At 38.7% G+C, this 12,937-nt stretch overlaps 2 non-coding genes across 2 annotated transcripts; both read left to right on the forward strand.

Moving 5' to 3' along the window:
* The first annotated feature begins 1,351 nt into the window (after positions 1-1,351).
* On the forward strand, positions 1,352-1,487 carry LOC111725434. Its single transcript, XR_002773499.1, has one exon. It is a non-coding gene; the product is annotated as a small nucleolar RNA SNORA70 (small nucleolar RNA).
* A 1,239-nt stretch (positions 1,488-2,726) lies between these two features.
* Positions 2,727-2,889, forward strand: LOC111725440. Its single transcript, XR_002773505.1, has one exon. It is a non-coding gene; the product is annotated as a U1 spliceosomal RNA (small nuclear RNA).
* The last annotated feature ends 10,048 nt before the right edge of the window (positions 2,890-12,937 follow it).

Raw genomic sequence — 12,937 nt, forward strand, 5'->3', positions numbered from 1 at the left:
TTTAGATACTGCTGTATAATAAAACTCCCCAAAGCTCAGGGATCTAAAACAACAACCATTTATTACTTCTAAAAGTCTAAGGGCATCTAGGCATTTCAGCCAATGTAGCTGAGACTCACATGAACTCATTTGGAATCACTTAAGCATCTGTAGTCAACTGATGAATCAGCTGGAAAATAGCTGGTCTATGATGGTTCCATCTGGGACAACCCAGGTCTCCTGTACTCCACATGCCCTTCATATCTTCTGAGGGGCCAGCTTGAGCTTGTTTTCAGGTGGTGGCTGGATTAAAGAAAGAGTGAAATATGCAAGGCTTAGACTCAGAACTCGCTTTGGTATTCTATCACCCAAAGCAAGTCATGGAGCCAATCCATAGGATTCCACCTGCCATTAGAAGAATCTGAAAAGTCACAAAATAAAGGCAGAGAAGTGGTATCACTTTGCAATTTTCCTGCCAATATAAAGCAAGTGAGGACAGAAAGAACAAAATGTCACAGCACTGCCCACTACTCTAGACACAGCGTTCAGACAATTCTCCTCTCCCCCTCCCGTCCTTTTACTAGTCCTCTGCTTAGGTGGTAAGGACATGGGAATTTATGAGATATGATATTGGCAATGATTTGGAACAGCAATGCAGATTCAAAGCTTGCATTTAATAAAAAGAGGCCTCAATTTTTATGTTTTGTTTTAAACAAAGTATTTTTTAAATATTTCTTGGACTGTAACTATAGGATCTAGTTGCCAATTCTGAGGCAAAATAAAAATTCCCACTCCACATCTTATTATTATAGTATTAGTATATCATTTAATCTAACTAGGTAGATGGAGCTGTAATTTCTCTCATCATATAGACCTTTGGTAAGAAATGGTGGAGTTTACAACTAACTCATCTTCTGATTCCAAGTCAGTGGCTCCAGAATTTCTACACTGCAAGGATTTAGGACTGACAGACTGGGAAAAGAAACTAGCAGACTTATCTGAAAGCTGCATTTATATAACATTTAGTATAAATTGATAAAAGGTCAATACTTCACCTAAAAGAAATCAGCAGGAGGGCTGCTGTAAATAATGAAGTGTGCTAACTACCACTTCCTCTCACTAAGCCAATACTTAGTTGTACCTTTGCTCCAAATCTAGTGCTTTCTGCACTATGTAGCTTTGCCTCTTGGAATGGGTTAGTATCATGTCTCTCAAAAAGATATGTTCAAGTATTAATCCTCAGTACCTGAGAATGTGACCTTATTTGGAAATAAGGTCTTTGTAGATATAATCAAGTTAAAATATGATTATGCAGAATAAGGATGGGCACTAAGTCAATGACTGGAATCCTTATAAGAAGAAGGAAATTTGTCTGCAGCTAATTAAGCTGACCATGCTCTTTTCCTTTTGGGGGCCTGGTGTGCAATGGCTGCAAATAGCAGCCTATCTGGTAATTGTATGCAGCCTGTTGCTTACTTGGGTTGCTCTAAGGGACCTTGGAGGGATTCCTTTCTGATACATGTCCATATGTTAGACTTGTACTGTCCCCAGTCTAAGCTCTAGACGGTACTCACCATGCTTTTAGAAAGCCCCATGGCATTGTGGCCAGGACTCACATTGGCCAAGTCATTACATCCATCTAAACCAAACTGCAGAACAAGGAGTATGTGATTTAGGCCCCACACAGGAACAAGTTCAAGTTTCCTGGCCACCAGAAGATTCACATCTCCAAGTGGGGTTTTACCAAGTTTAATGCAGATAAATTTGAAGACATGGTAGCTGAGAAGTGGCTCATCTCAGATGGCTGTGGGGTCAAATACATCCCCTCTTGTGGCCCCCTGGACAAGTGGTGAGCCTGCATGCATGAGGCTCACTGTTCCACTGTACTGTCCCCTCATTTGTTCTGACAAAAAAATCCTTCTTCCTTTCCCCACATCCCCCAAAAAGGAAGTAGAAAGAAAATTGGATCCAGACAGACACCCAGGAATGAATACCCAGTGACGAGAGGCGCCTGTGGCTCAAAGGAGTAAGGCACCAGTCCCATATGTTGGAGGTGGTGGGTTCAAACCTAGCCCCAGCCAAAAACTGCAAAAAAAAAAAAAAAAGAAAATAGTTTGAGGTTGCTATGAGCTATGGTGCGAAGGCACTCTACCCAGGGCAACAGCTTGAGACTCTCAAAAACAAAAAAAAAAAAAAAAAAAAACAATACCCAGTGACAATGGAAGCAGAGAGTGGGGTGACATATCCACAAGCCCAGCTGGGAACTCCAAGAATTTCCAGCAACTACTGGAAGCCTGAGGAGGCAAGGGAGGGTCATCCTCTAGAAGCTTCAGACAGAGCACGCTCTTGCTCATACTTTGATTTCAGACTTACAGCCTTCAGAACTGTGAGAGATGACATTTCCATTGTTTTAAGCCATTCCAATCATGGTAATCGTGGTAGCCACCTTGGGATACACCTTTTAACTTCTTCCAAATTGTTGCCATAGGAGAGAGGAACCATTTACCTCCACCTTCTTATGGTCCCATCTAGGAGTGAGAATTAAATTCACATAAGCTAGATTAACAGGAGAAAAGCATATAAGTTTTATGTGACAAGGGAGCCCTCACAAGGAAATGAAAACCCAAAGAAGTGACAAAATTCAAAAGCTTTTATATTAGGTTGAACAAAGAGAGGTAATTGTGGGAAAGTAACTGAATTGTGTGGGGAGGCTGGAAGAAAAAAGAATGATTTTAATAAGATGTGTTTGACTTCCCTGGTGGGGGAATAACATAATCACCAAGGCAGTTTTCTCAGGGCCAGGCTTATCCATTGCACTCTGGATGTGCTGACTCCTATGATTTCTCCAAATGTGGGAAACTTGACTGGATAATTTGTGGTAGTGGGGGACCACATTCATGCTGTCACCTGATGTTAAAAAAAAAAAAAACAATCAATTTGTACAGAATTCTCTGAGCTATGACTCTCCATTAAACAATTTTTTTCTCTCAATATAGGGTGGACATCTTTCACATTGAAGTTTTAATCTCCTATTTTCAGGAAGAAGACGAGAGGTTAGAATGCCCTATTGCATTTGTTATTTTTCAGGTATCTTTAATTCAAAATAATCCTTCTACCGAAGTGGGAACTTTTGAGGGGCATCATCTGATACCCTTCCATTATGAACTTCTTGACAATTAATTCTCTTAGTCCACACCTCTGTATAATCTAATGAAGAAAGTAAGGATTGCAGACAAGTCAGCATTTCACATTTCTGAATAGGAGAAAACAAAAGTCTGAGGGAACCAAAAGCATTGGCTTTCGAACATTATGTTTTCCTGTCTAACTCTCCTAAGGTCAGCCCCCTACCTAACACAGCCACTTGAAGCTAATCTCAAAGCCTCTAGGACAATGTTATTCAACCTTTAGTTAAAGACCACCTCTCCCCGGCGGCTGACTTTGTTCTATCCCCTTGGGCCATGGCAGAAGGCAGGTTTCACCATGTTTCTTTCCTTGTTCTGCTTGAAAATCCAAAACCTGTTTATCCTAAAAGAAACCAACCTGCACATGCCAACCAATAACAAAACACATTGCAGACATTTCTGAGGGGAAAAAGAGGCAGGGAAGATGAATGTAGAGAATACAGTAGTCGTTTATCTGAAAACCGTGTTTTGTTATGCTAAGCGCTGTGTGTATAGAGCAGATACATCACGTCCACCCATAAACGGAAGTGAAACACGTTCCTTCCACACATTATTTGACATGGAAAGTGAGTATTTTATTGGCATAGGGTAATTTAAACTCACATAGTGGTGTCTTGAGTATATTAGCAGCATACCATGCGAAGACTAGATGGTTCAGCAATTTGTGCTCCGGAGAGAAGCAGTCCAGAACAATTCAGGGGAAAGGCGAGGGCAGAGTGTGTGGAGGAGTGGCTTTCTATCAGGCAAGGACAGCTGCCATTAAGATGGTAATGATTAACATCGGATAAAACCTAAACATCCTGCCACCCAGTTTGTCAAATGCTATTTTGTCTGGCAGGTTCCAGGTACACCACATTTCTAGTGCTGATACTGTACCTCCTCAGATGATCCCCTGGATTCATTCTTCCTAATTTTCCCGCTTTTGCCTATACCAAACAGCACACACACACACACTCACGCATGTTTATTGCTATAAAAGACAGAGTGTATTGGCTCTTCCTGGATTTGAATCCCAAATTTAGCATTTACTGTGGTGCAAACTGCATCTGTAAAAGAGACTACATAGTTCATATTTCATATTTATCTTCAAAAGAGGATACAACATATGAAATGCAGCCCAAGTCACAGAATGAAGGGTCACCAAATAGCAGATGTCATCGTCATCATCACCTTTGCTTATGCTTGGTTATCAGTGTACGTCATCTTCAGATTTGTATATAAACTTAAGGGTCCATGGGTTTAGCAAACATCCAACGGCAAACATCTTCAGGTTTATATATAAACTTAAGGGTCCATGGGCTTAGCAAAGGTTTGGAATCTGGGGAAATTATATTAATCTATATTTTCAAAATATTCTAATACAAAAGTCAGAAAAATATCTAACAGCCCCAACTTAATCAAATGGTCAGCTAATTGATAAAGTTTGCCCAATATCAACAAATCTTGTCAGCTTGTTAACCTAGATAAAACAGCATGCCCCCACTGCCCGGTTATGAACAAGGTGGGCCTGGTGTGCAATGATGAGATCACATGTGTAAAGGCAAAAAGCAACTAAAGCAAAAGGCACTGAGGGGGAACAGCAAGTGGCTCAACTTGTCTGGCTCAACAGACAAGCTGTAACATAAAGCACATCAGACCTGAGACAAATCCCAACTTCTATTTCCATCACGTAAAAGGAACACTGAACTCTGAGCCTCCAAGTTGGGCTGTTCGGTGTTCATTTCAACTTCAACTATAAAGCAAAGGTTTGTGTGATACTACTTGAACAACTGCGTGTGAAAACACTTCCTAAGATCCTTCAAAACTAAAGAATAAGAGTAGAATTTATTATCGATGTCATTCTCAGAGATGTTTGTACTAGGAGATTTTAAAAAATAAATGAATCAAACTAGAAATGCCAGTCCAGAGAAGATAAACTTTCAGGGAATTTTATGTGAGCTGATCAAAATGGTGTTTTAATGAATTGGTCTTGCAGCTATGTGTGACTTTGTTTTCCCCAGGTCATGGTTTTCTTCTTGCCAGTCAGATGAGATAGCACATAAAGATGATCTACAGAGATGTTCTTGCCCCTTAGAATTTACAACGGAAGGGATACATCAAAAAACAACTTGTGACATTTATGAATAGGACTTTCTGGCTATCATTCAGCCTCCAGTGCCATGAATGAAGGCACTTACAAGAAGGTATTTCTTAAAAACGTATCAAAAATGGGTATTTTTTTCATACAATAATGCTTGGCTATACTTTTAAGGAGACATTACACCATCTCTGTTAATGTTGCATTTCCCTTCAGTGATAACTTCTACCTGTGTAGTAGATCCCATTATTCCTTGAAATATTCGCTGCCTCTCCCTGTGGGTTCGCTGTACCTTCTCTATCCACTGCTATTAGGCTTGTCTCTGTGATTTTCTTCCACCAATAAAATGTGAACAGTAGTGACATGTGTCACATCTAAATAGAAGATGTAAAAGCTTTCACATAGCTCTACCATCTTCTCTTTTCTGGCTGCTATGGAAAAATAAAATAGCAAAAGTTTCCACACTACTAGAAAAAGACTGGCAACCATACTATCAAGTAAACACCCAAACTCTTTAAAGCTATTCAATCAAGGATAGGTCTATAGGCATGGCAGTAATAATCACCCAAATCCACTCAAGAATATCAGCCAATCAGGGATGGCCTTTCACTTCTAAATGTTATCCAGTTAAGAATAAACTCACAAAAGAAACATTTGCTGCATGTCAATGACTCAGTGAGAGTCTCACTCTAGTAACCATGTTTCTGCAGCCTAGCAGAACACACGTCTATCCTCTAAGTCAGACAGCCCCCAAACCCATGCTTCCCCAAAGCCCTTTAAAGTATCCATTCCCTGCTGTCCTTAAAGAATATATACACCTAGCTTTCCCTCACTTAAATACGCAATAAATTCAGCCTTCAGGTTTTTGTTTTAAATATTGAGTGGTGGTCTTGTCTTTTGACATATTAAATTTTTTAATAAGTGCAGATCGTAAAGAAAATGGGACATACGTATACTGAACATGTAGTATGAATGAGAAACAGCCGTAGTTTGTGTAAACCACTGAGATTTTCTGATAATTTGTTGACACAGAATAATTTATGCCATGCTGAACAGACTATCAATCTAAGTCATAACCATAGGAAATTACACAAAGAAAACAGGTAGTTATACCTTACTTCCCACTCCCCTTAATATCTGTGTTTTACTCTTGTGGAATCACACTTCTCTTCTCTCATTGAATATAATCAATCAGTTTCCACATTTCAACCCAATATTCATTTTAAATGGTTCATTTGTTATTTAATTAGAAATTTTTTTTCTGTAAAATGTATGATTTTCAGAAATTTCTCTTGTACAAAAAGACTTCACCAAAACAATAATTATGGCAATATGGGTTTTAAAAAAGCAATATAAAAATAAGGTAACAAAAGAAATAACATACCACAAAATACGTTACCCAGCCATAAATTTTCAATTTTGTTATGATTTCCCCCATATGACTTTATATCTAGTTTTAAAATGAAAACAAATAAGAAAGTTAAATTTGCCTTTAAAACATGTTCAAATTTACTGAAAGTTTCTATTCTTGCATATCTATAGCTGTATCTCATTTGATATTTGATTACCATCAAATTTTATTATGTGGATATATCTCATGAAATTCATCTTGAAGGACAGTTTGATCATAAGAATTTAGTTATCATGGAAACATTCTAATTCATTTAACAAATACATATTGAAAACATACATTATGTAAGCTGCACAATTTAATACAATTAGTGTTCCAAAGTAAATAAGACATAAACTTGTCTTCAAGTCTAAAAGTACAAACAGAAAATTTAATGTGTAATCATAATAAAACATGAGTGAACACGACAAATAGCATCAGAGAGAAATTCATAAAATGGTAAGCAAGATCTGAGGGATAAGAAATCACAATTGAAGAAAGTATGAGAAAGATTGCAAAGCAGATACATTTAACCTGGCTCCTAGAAGCTAGGTGGGAAATACCCACATAGGCCTGCTTCTACCCCGTAAACAAGGTGGATCCCTCATTTCTTCAATGTCTCCCTAATCTAGCAAGGCAGAGCTGTTCTCAGAAGGATGTGACTTACCAGTTTCCTGCAGTGTATCATCTATACCTCAGAGAATTGGCAGGAGGTGAGGAGGGGGCTTATGTTTTAGGATCTGCTGTCCAATTTTATTGACTCACTTAGGCAGTTTAATTTAACCCAAATACCTCTAACAAATTTTAGTGAAGTAGAGATTTCAAAGCACACAGGTCATTGGAGATTAACTCTCTCTGAATTGTTAGCCTACAAAGGCCTAGCCACGCCTATACTTTGAGTCATAATCTGTCTCAAAGTAGACTACCTGTCTGTATTTTATTTCTTCTATGTGGGTCAGAGCTTTAATCCAAAGCACTGAACCACAGCCAGGGATTAATAGTGGTGGAAATTGTTAGTTAACTAAATTTGATGGAGTAGCCAACTGATGAGGCATGATTGCAGGCCTCATATTTCACTAGGAAAAATTCATTAGTCGACATTTCCACCGACACTCCCTTCCTACTAATACTCAACGCACAATTCTTCAGCCCTATCCAACAATTACTTTCCTCACTTCAGAAATTCCAGGATGAAAGTATTAAAAAAAAAAAAAGAAAGAAAGAAAGAAAGAAAGTGAATCCTTTGCTCCATATCTCACATACAAAAGTGGGCAGCAACACGATTTGAAGAAATTTCCTAAAATCATGACAAGATTTATAGCAGAACAAAAGCCACCTGGGTCAATCATTTATTTCACAAAGCAAAATAAGACCTTTAAAAAAGTCTGATCAAACTAAAAAGCTTCTGCACAGCCAAGAACACAGTAAATAAAGCAGGTAGACAGACCTCAGAATGGGAGAGGATATTTGCAGGTAATGTTTCTGACAAAGGTTTGATAACTAGAATCCACAGAGAACTCAAACTAATTAATAAGAAAAGAACAAGTGATCCCATTTCATTGTAGGCGAGAAATCTGAACAGAAGCTTCACCAAAGAAGACAGGCATATGCCCTATACACACATGAAAAATTGCTCATCATTTTTAATCATCAGAGAAATGCAAATCAAAACCACTTTGAGATATCATCTAACTCCAGTAAGAGTAGCCCACATCACAAAATCCCAAAACTATAGATGTTAGCATGGATGTGCTGGTGGGAATGCAAACTAATACTTTCCTTTTGGTAAGAAATTTGGAGAACACTCAAGGAACTAAAAGTAGACCTGCCATTCGATCCTGCAGTTTCTCTACTAGGTATATGTCCAGATGACTAAAACTCATTTTACAACAAATGTATTTGCACAAGAATTATTGCAGCCCAATTCATAATTGTCAAGTCACAGAAGCTGCCCAAGTGCCCATTGACCCATGAATTGATTAACAAATTGTGGTATATGTATACCATGGAATATTATGTAGCCATAAAAAAGAGACTTTACCTCTTTTATGTTTACATGGATGGAGCTGGAACGTATTCTTCTTAGTAAAGTATCTCAAGAATGGAGAAAAGAAGTATCCAATGTACTCAGTACTATTATGAAACTTATATATGTTCACCCACACTTTCATACAAATGATAAAACACAACTATAGCTCAGAATGTAGGAGGGAAGAGGAGCATGAGGTGGAGGGAGGGGGGTGTCAGGTGGAGGGAGGGTAATTAGTGGGACCTCACCTATTGTGCATATTGCAAGGGTACATGTCAAATTTATTAAGAATAGAGTATAAATGTCTTAACACAACAATTAAGTAAGTGAGGTGAAGGCTACGGTAACCAGTTTTATGGCATTCCAAATTGTACATAAAATCAGCACATTGTACCCCATAAATGCAGTAATGTATACAGCTATGATTTAATAAAAAAAAATCTTAAAGGGTTTAGATAGTGTATGGATAACAGGTCAATGAATTAAATTAAAATCAGTATGCTATGGAGGGTAGCTTTCCAGGTCAACATTTGCCACACATTCTGTTATTCTTCTCTACAGTAAATCATCTTTTTTCCTACTTTAAAATAAAATAAATAAATAAATAGAAACTCATATTCAATTTTATTAAGTAATATTAAAAACCAATAGAGCTGTCAGGACACACAGGAATATAGCGCACATATCATGTACGTGCATCTGTGCATAAATCATTCCTTTTCTTCGTATGACAGAGTCACAACTTCATGGCACTTACAGAAAATAGCCACTTAACTCTCAAGAATTACCTCAGAAAAGAATGCTTATCCAGTTCTCTAAAGTGAAAACTGGGCCTGAATAGGAAGACTCTGCCATTATACAAATATTTACAACCCTTTGACCTAGTGAAGTTAATATCATGTCGCTATTCTCACTTAAAATAAGCAAAATCATGGTCACGTCCTTGGAAAAACAGTAAATTAACTGTCAGAGTCTACGAATGCAAATGGAAGTAAAGTCTCACTGCTGAAAAACAAAACAATTTATTTTTTAAGCTCCCTTGCTTAAAAAAAAAAAACTGCATGGAATCATCAACCATTTTTCAAAAAGGAAAGTCATCTCTCAACTTGCCATATCAACTATATTAGGGTCCCAAATTAGGGGGGAAAACAGTGGGCAATGATTTAAAAGACCCTGGCCCCAGACTCAGATACCTCAGAGATACCAATGTACCAGGTGACATGAGAAGGTCACTTTCTGTTCCTCAGTTTCCTCACCTGAAAATGGAATCAAATATTCATCCTAGAATTGTTCAGGAATCAAATTTAAGAATATAAGTAGAAACATCTTATAAACACGAAATGTTAGGTCACTATCGCCATACTCTTTACAGCCTCGAGTTCTTATACATCCTGGGTATCAGCTGATCCAACAGATATTTTACATCTGGACCACCTTGGCAGTGACTTTCTTGGCAGTGACTGCTAGGTATGTCCCTACTTTGTCTGTTTCTCAGTTCTCCTACCTGTAAAACCAAGCTGCTCTCTACTAGTCAAAAAACATTTGTGAAATGCATAAATGTTTCAAATGTTCTCTGAGAGACTCAGAGCAAAAAGCAGCCTGCAAATTCAAAGTGCTAGTCGGATTTTCATGACACTGAAGTATTACTGCATCTCTGGAATTTGGAGGGTTTTTCTATCCTTAGGACACAAACAGATTGAATTGGATGAGCAGTACTGGGTCCTTGAGAGCAGTTCTGTGCACATAGACGGGGGTCAGAGCTGGATACAGAGTCTCAAAATTCCATTACAAAACTGTTGGATGAGGCTGTTTTTCCTGCATCCAGGATGAGTAAATTATCTCAGGCTTTCCAACTGTTTTGAAACTAGACACTTAAACTTGGGGGTAAGTAATTACTGAAAAAATGACAATCTGTACCAACGGAAAGAAGTTCAGATTATTCCTTTCTTCAGTTGGGTACATTTAACTGTGTGAGAAGAGGAACTAATCTATGTTTCAATTAGTTCTCAGTGATTCCAGAAAGCTTCGATAGATTAATCAAATTCTGGCTTTGGGGGGGAAGGATTTACTTAAAATCAAATTGATCTGTTGTTCTCATATTATCACTGGTAAATCTATATTTACTCTGTTTTAGGGCTTCTGAAGAGTAATAAATTGTCACCACTCCTGCAGTCTGCCTGAGTCTCAAGTCACACTTGAAATGAGTTTAATATTTAGAGCCCCTTTCAAAAGTACTGTTGCTTGCAGACACTCAGTCGTAAACTTTCCAAGAACAACAACAAAAAACGCGACAGTGGAGGCAAGATTTCGTGAGGGCAGAGTCAGATTGTAAATTCTCCTCTTGACTTTTAAGGATGGGGAAGAGGGTTTCACCAAACAAAAGCCAAATTCAAAGGAAAAGAGGGTGAAATGTGAGTGTGGGGAATGTGAGAGGGGGTGGCAGTGATGGGGAGGGGGGAATCTCATTGCTTTCTTTAGTAATATTTCCATCCATGAATCATTCCCACTTAGTGAGGAAATTCTTCCAAAGCTTTGCCTTTTTTTCTTCCTTTGATGGACACTGACAGCAACCTCCCCTGTTCAGGATCCACTCTGCAGGTGCTGCTTCGGAAAGCATGCACATCGCTCAGTCTCCTTATCATCTCCAGGGACCGTTGCTTTTTTGTCCCTCCTGGGACAAAAGCTCTGATAAAACTTCAAGGCTCTGATGTTTAAATACAGATTTCTGAATTTAAAAAGAATCACTGCTGCTCTGCCTGCCAAGAGAACTGGACTATTAATTTGACATATCGAATGAGCCTTTTGGACTGCAGGGGGTTAACCCAGCCTGCCAGCCAAGCCAAGGAAAAGGACCTGACTCCCAGATGCCGCTGCCAGCAAAATTAATCTTGGAGCTTAGCATCTGGATGCTTCACCTGCCAGGAGGGCCCCAGTAGGTCTTTTTCATCACTGGGCCAGATTAACAGGGAATGATGAGTAGAAGTGGTTCCACGCCATCAGTGACAAGAAGGAAAAAGGTTATAAAAAAAAAAAAAAAAAAAAGAAAAGTCCTCCACTGAGAGGGAGCCTCTGACTGCCTTCAGGCATAAATGCCGTGGAAACGGTGGACAGGGCGCCTTATGCCATGTCCAGACAGCACCTGACCGATCTGGCTGTGGGAGAAAGACTCACAGACCATCAGAAGCCACAGGGTAGAGCACAGCAAGCAAGCCCAGGCTACCTTTAGGGGCCACCTGTCAAGTTTTCACCAGACCAGACAGGCTTCGTAAATGTGTTCTTTGGTTTCAGGCTGCTGGCAACATTTATCAGGACACCTTTTTATTTTTCCCCGTCCTTGTTTGTTTTGAACTTAACAGAAAATCAAACTTTCCCAAATCCATGTGCTTCCTTGATCTTCTAGGCTTAAGAAATTCTTTAAGCTCCAGGCTTCCTTGTCTTCACGAGTGTTTGATTTGAGAAAGAAAAAGTTTTTTGTTTTGTTTTTTTTTTAATATTTCTAACATGTTATGTTAAACAGGAAAAATACAATTATATTGTTGGGGAATTGCCCAGAGCTGGAAAACAATATATTCCCTCTATCTAGATGGATCTGATCGGGGAGCAGAGGGCAGGAAAAGCAGGAGGAGAAGCCAGAAGGACAGCCCTGATTTGCTGGGCAAGAACCTCAAAGAAATAATGAGGTCCCAGGAGAGGGAGAGCTCTGATGTGGGGAATTGAATCCTTTTCCAAAGCTTTCATAAGATGTGTTTTTCTTTCTACTGTCAGATAAAGGTCTTCGTAGGGTAGACGGCAAGAAAGAAGGAAGGGAGTGGAAGTATTTGATAAAAAACGGAGGGGACTGGTTCAATGCTTTGCTTAGGTTTCAGGTAAGGCTTCCTTCAATTTAAACAGTAAAAGTGTCTGGAAATTAGAGAAGAAACCAGGACAGAGACCTGTATTTCAAGGGCAGTTATCAGAAATAATATTGTTTCTATTTAGCAGACACAGCTAAAAGTGGGTTGCAAAGTAACGCTTTATAAAATTGATCTCTGAGTAGGAAGCCTTATATTCTGACCTTATAAGCTAATACTTTTGTAGACAGAATACCTAAAATCTAATGTACATTTTTGGAATTTGTACAAGTGTGGGGGAGGGCAGGGGATCCTCTGGAAAAGATTAGCTGGCAAGCCAAACCTCAAGTTTTAGATTCATGCAGGATAAAATAATTATTTCTAAATGTGGTCATCAAAATTTGTCTTAAGGCTGTTTGAATCTAAGGATAGTTAGTTGACTCTTTTACT

This window comes from Otolemur garnettii, unplaced genomic scaffold (assembly GCF_000181295.1).
Source record: "Otolemur garnettii isolate 467f Iridium unplaced genomic scaffold, OtoGar3 scaffold00040, whole genome shotgun sequence".
Classification (NCBI taxonomy): Eukaryota; Metazoa; Chordata; class Mammalia; order Primates; family Galagidae; genus Otolemur; species Otolemur garnettii.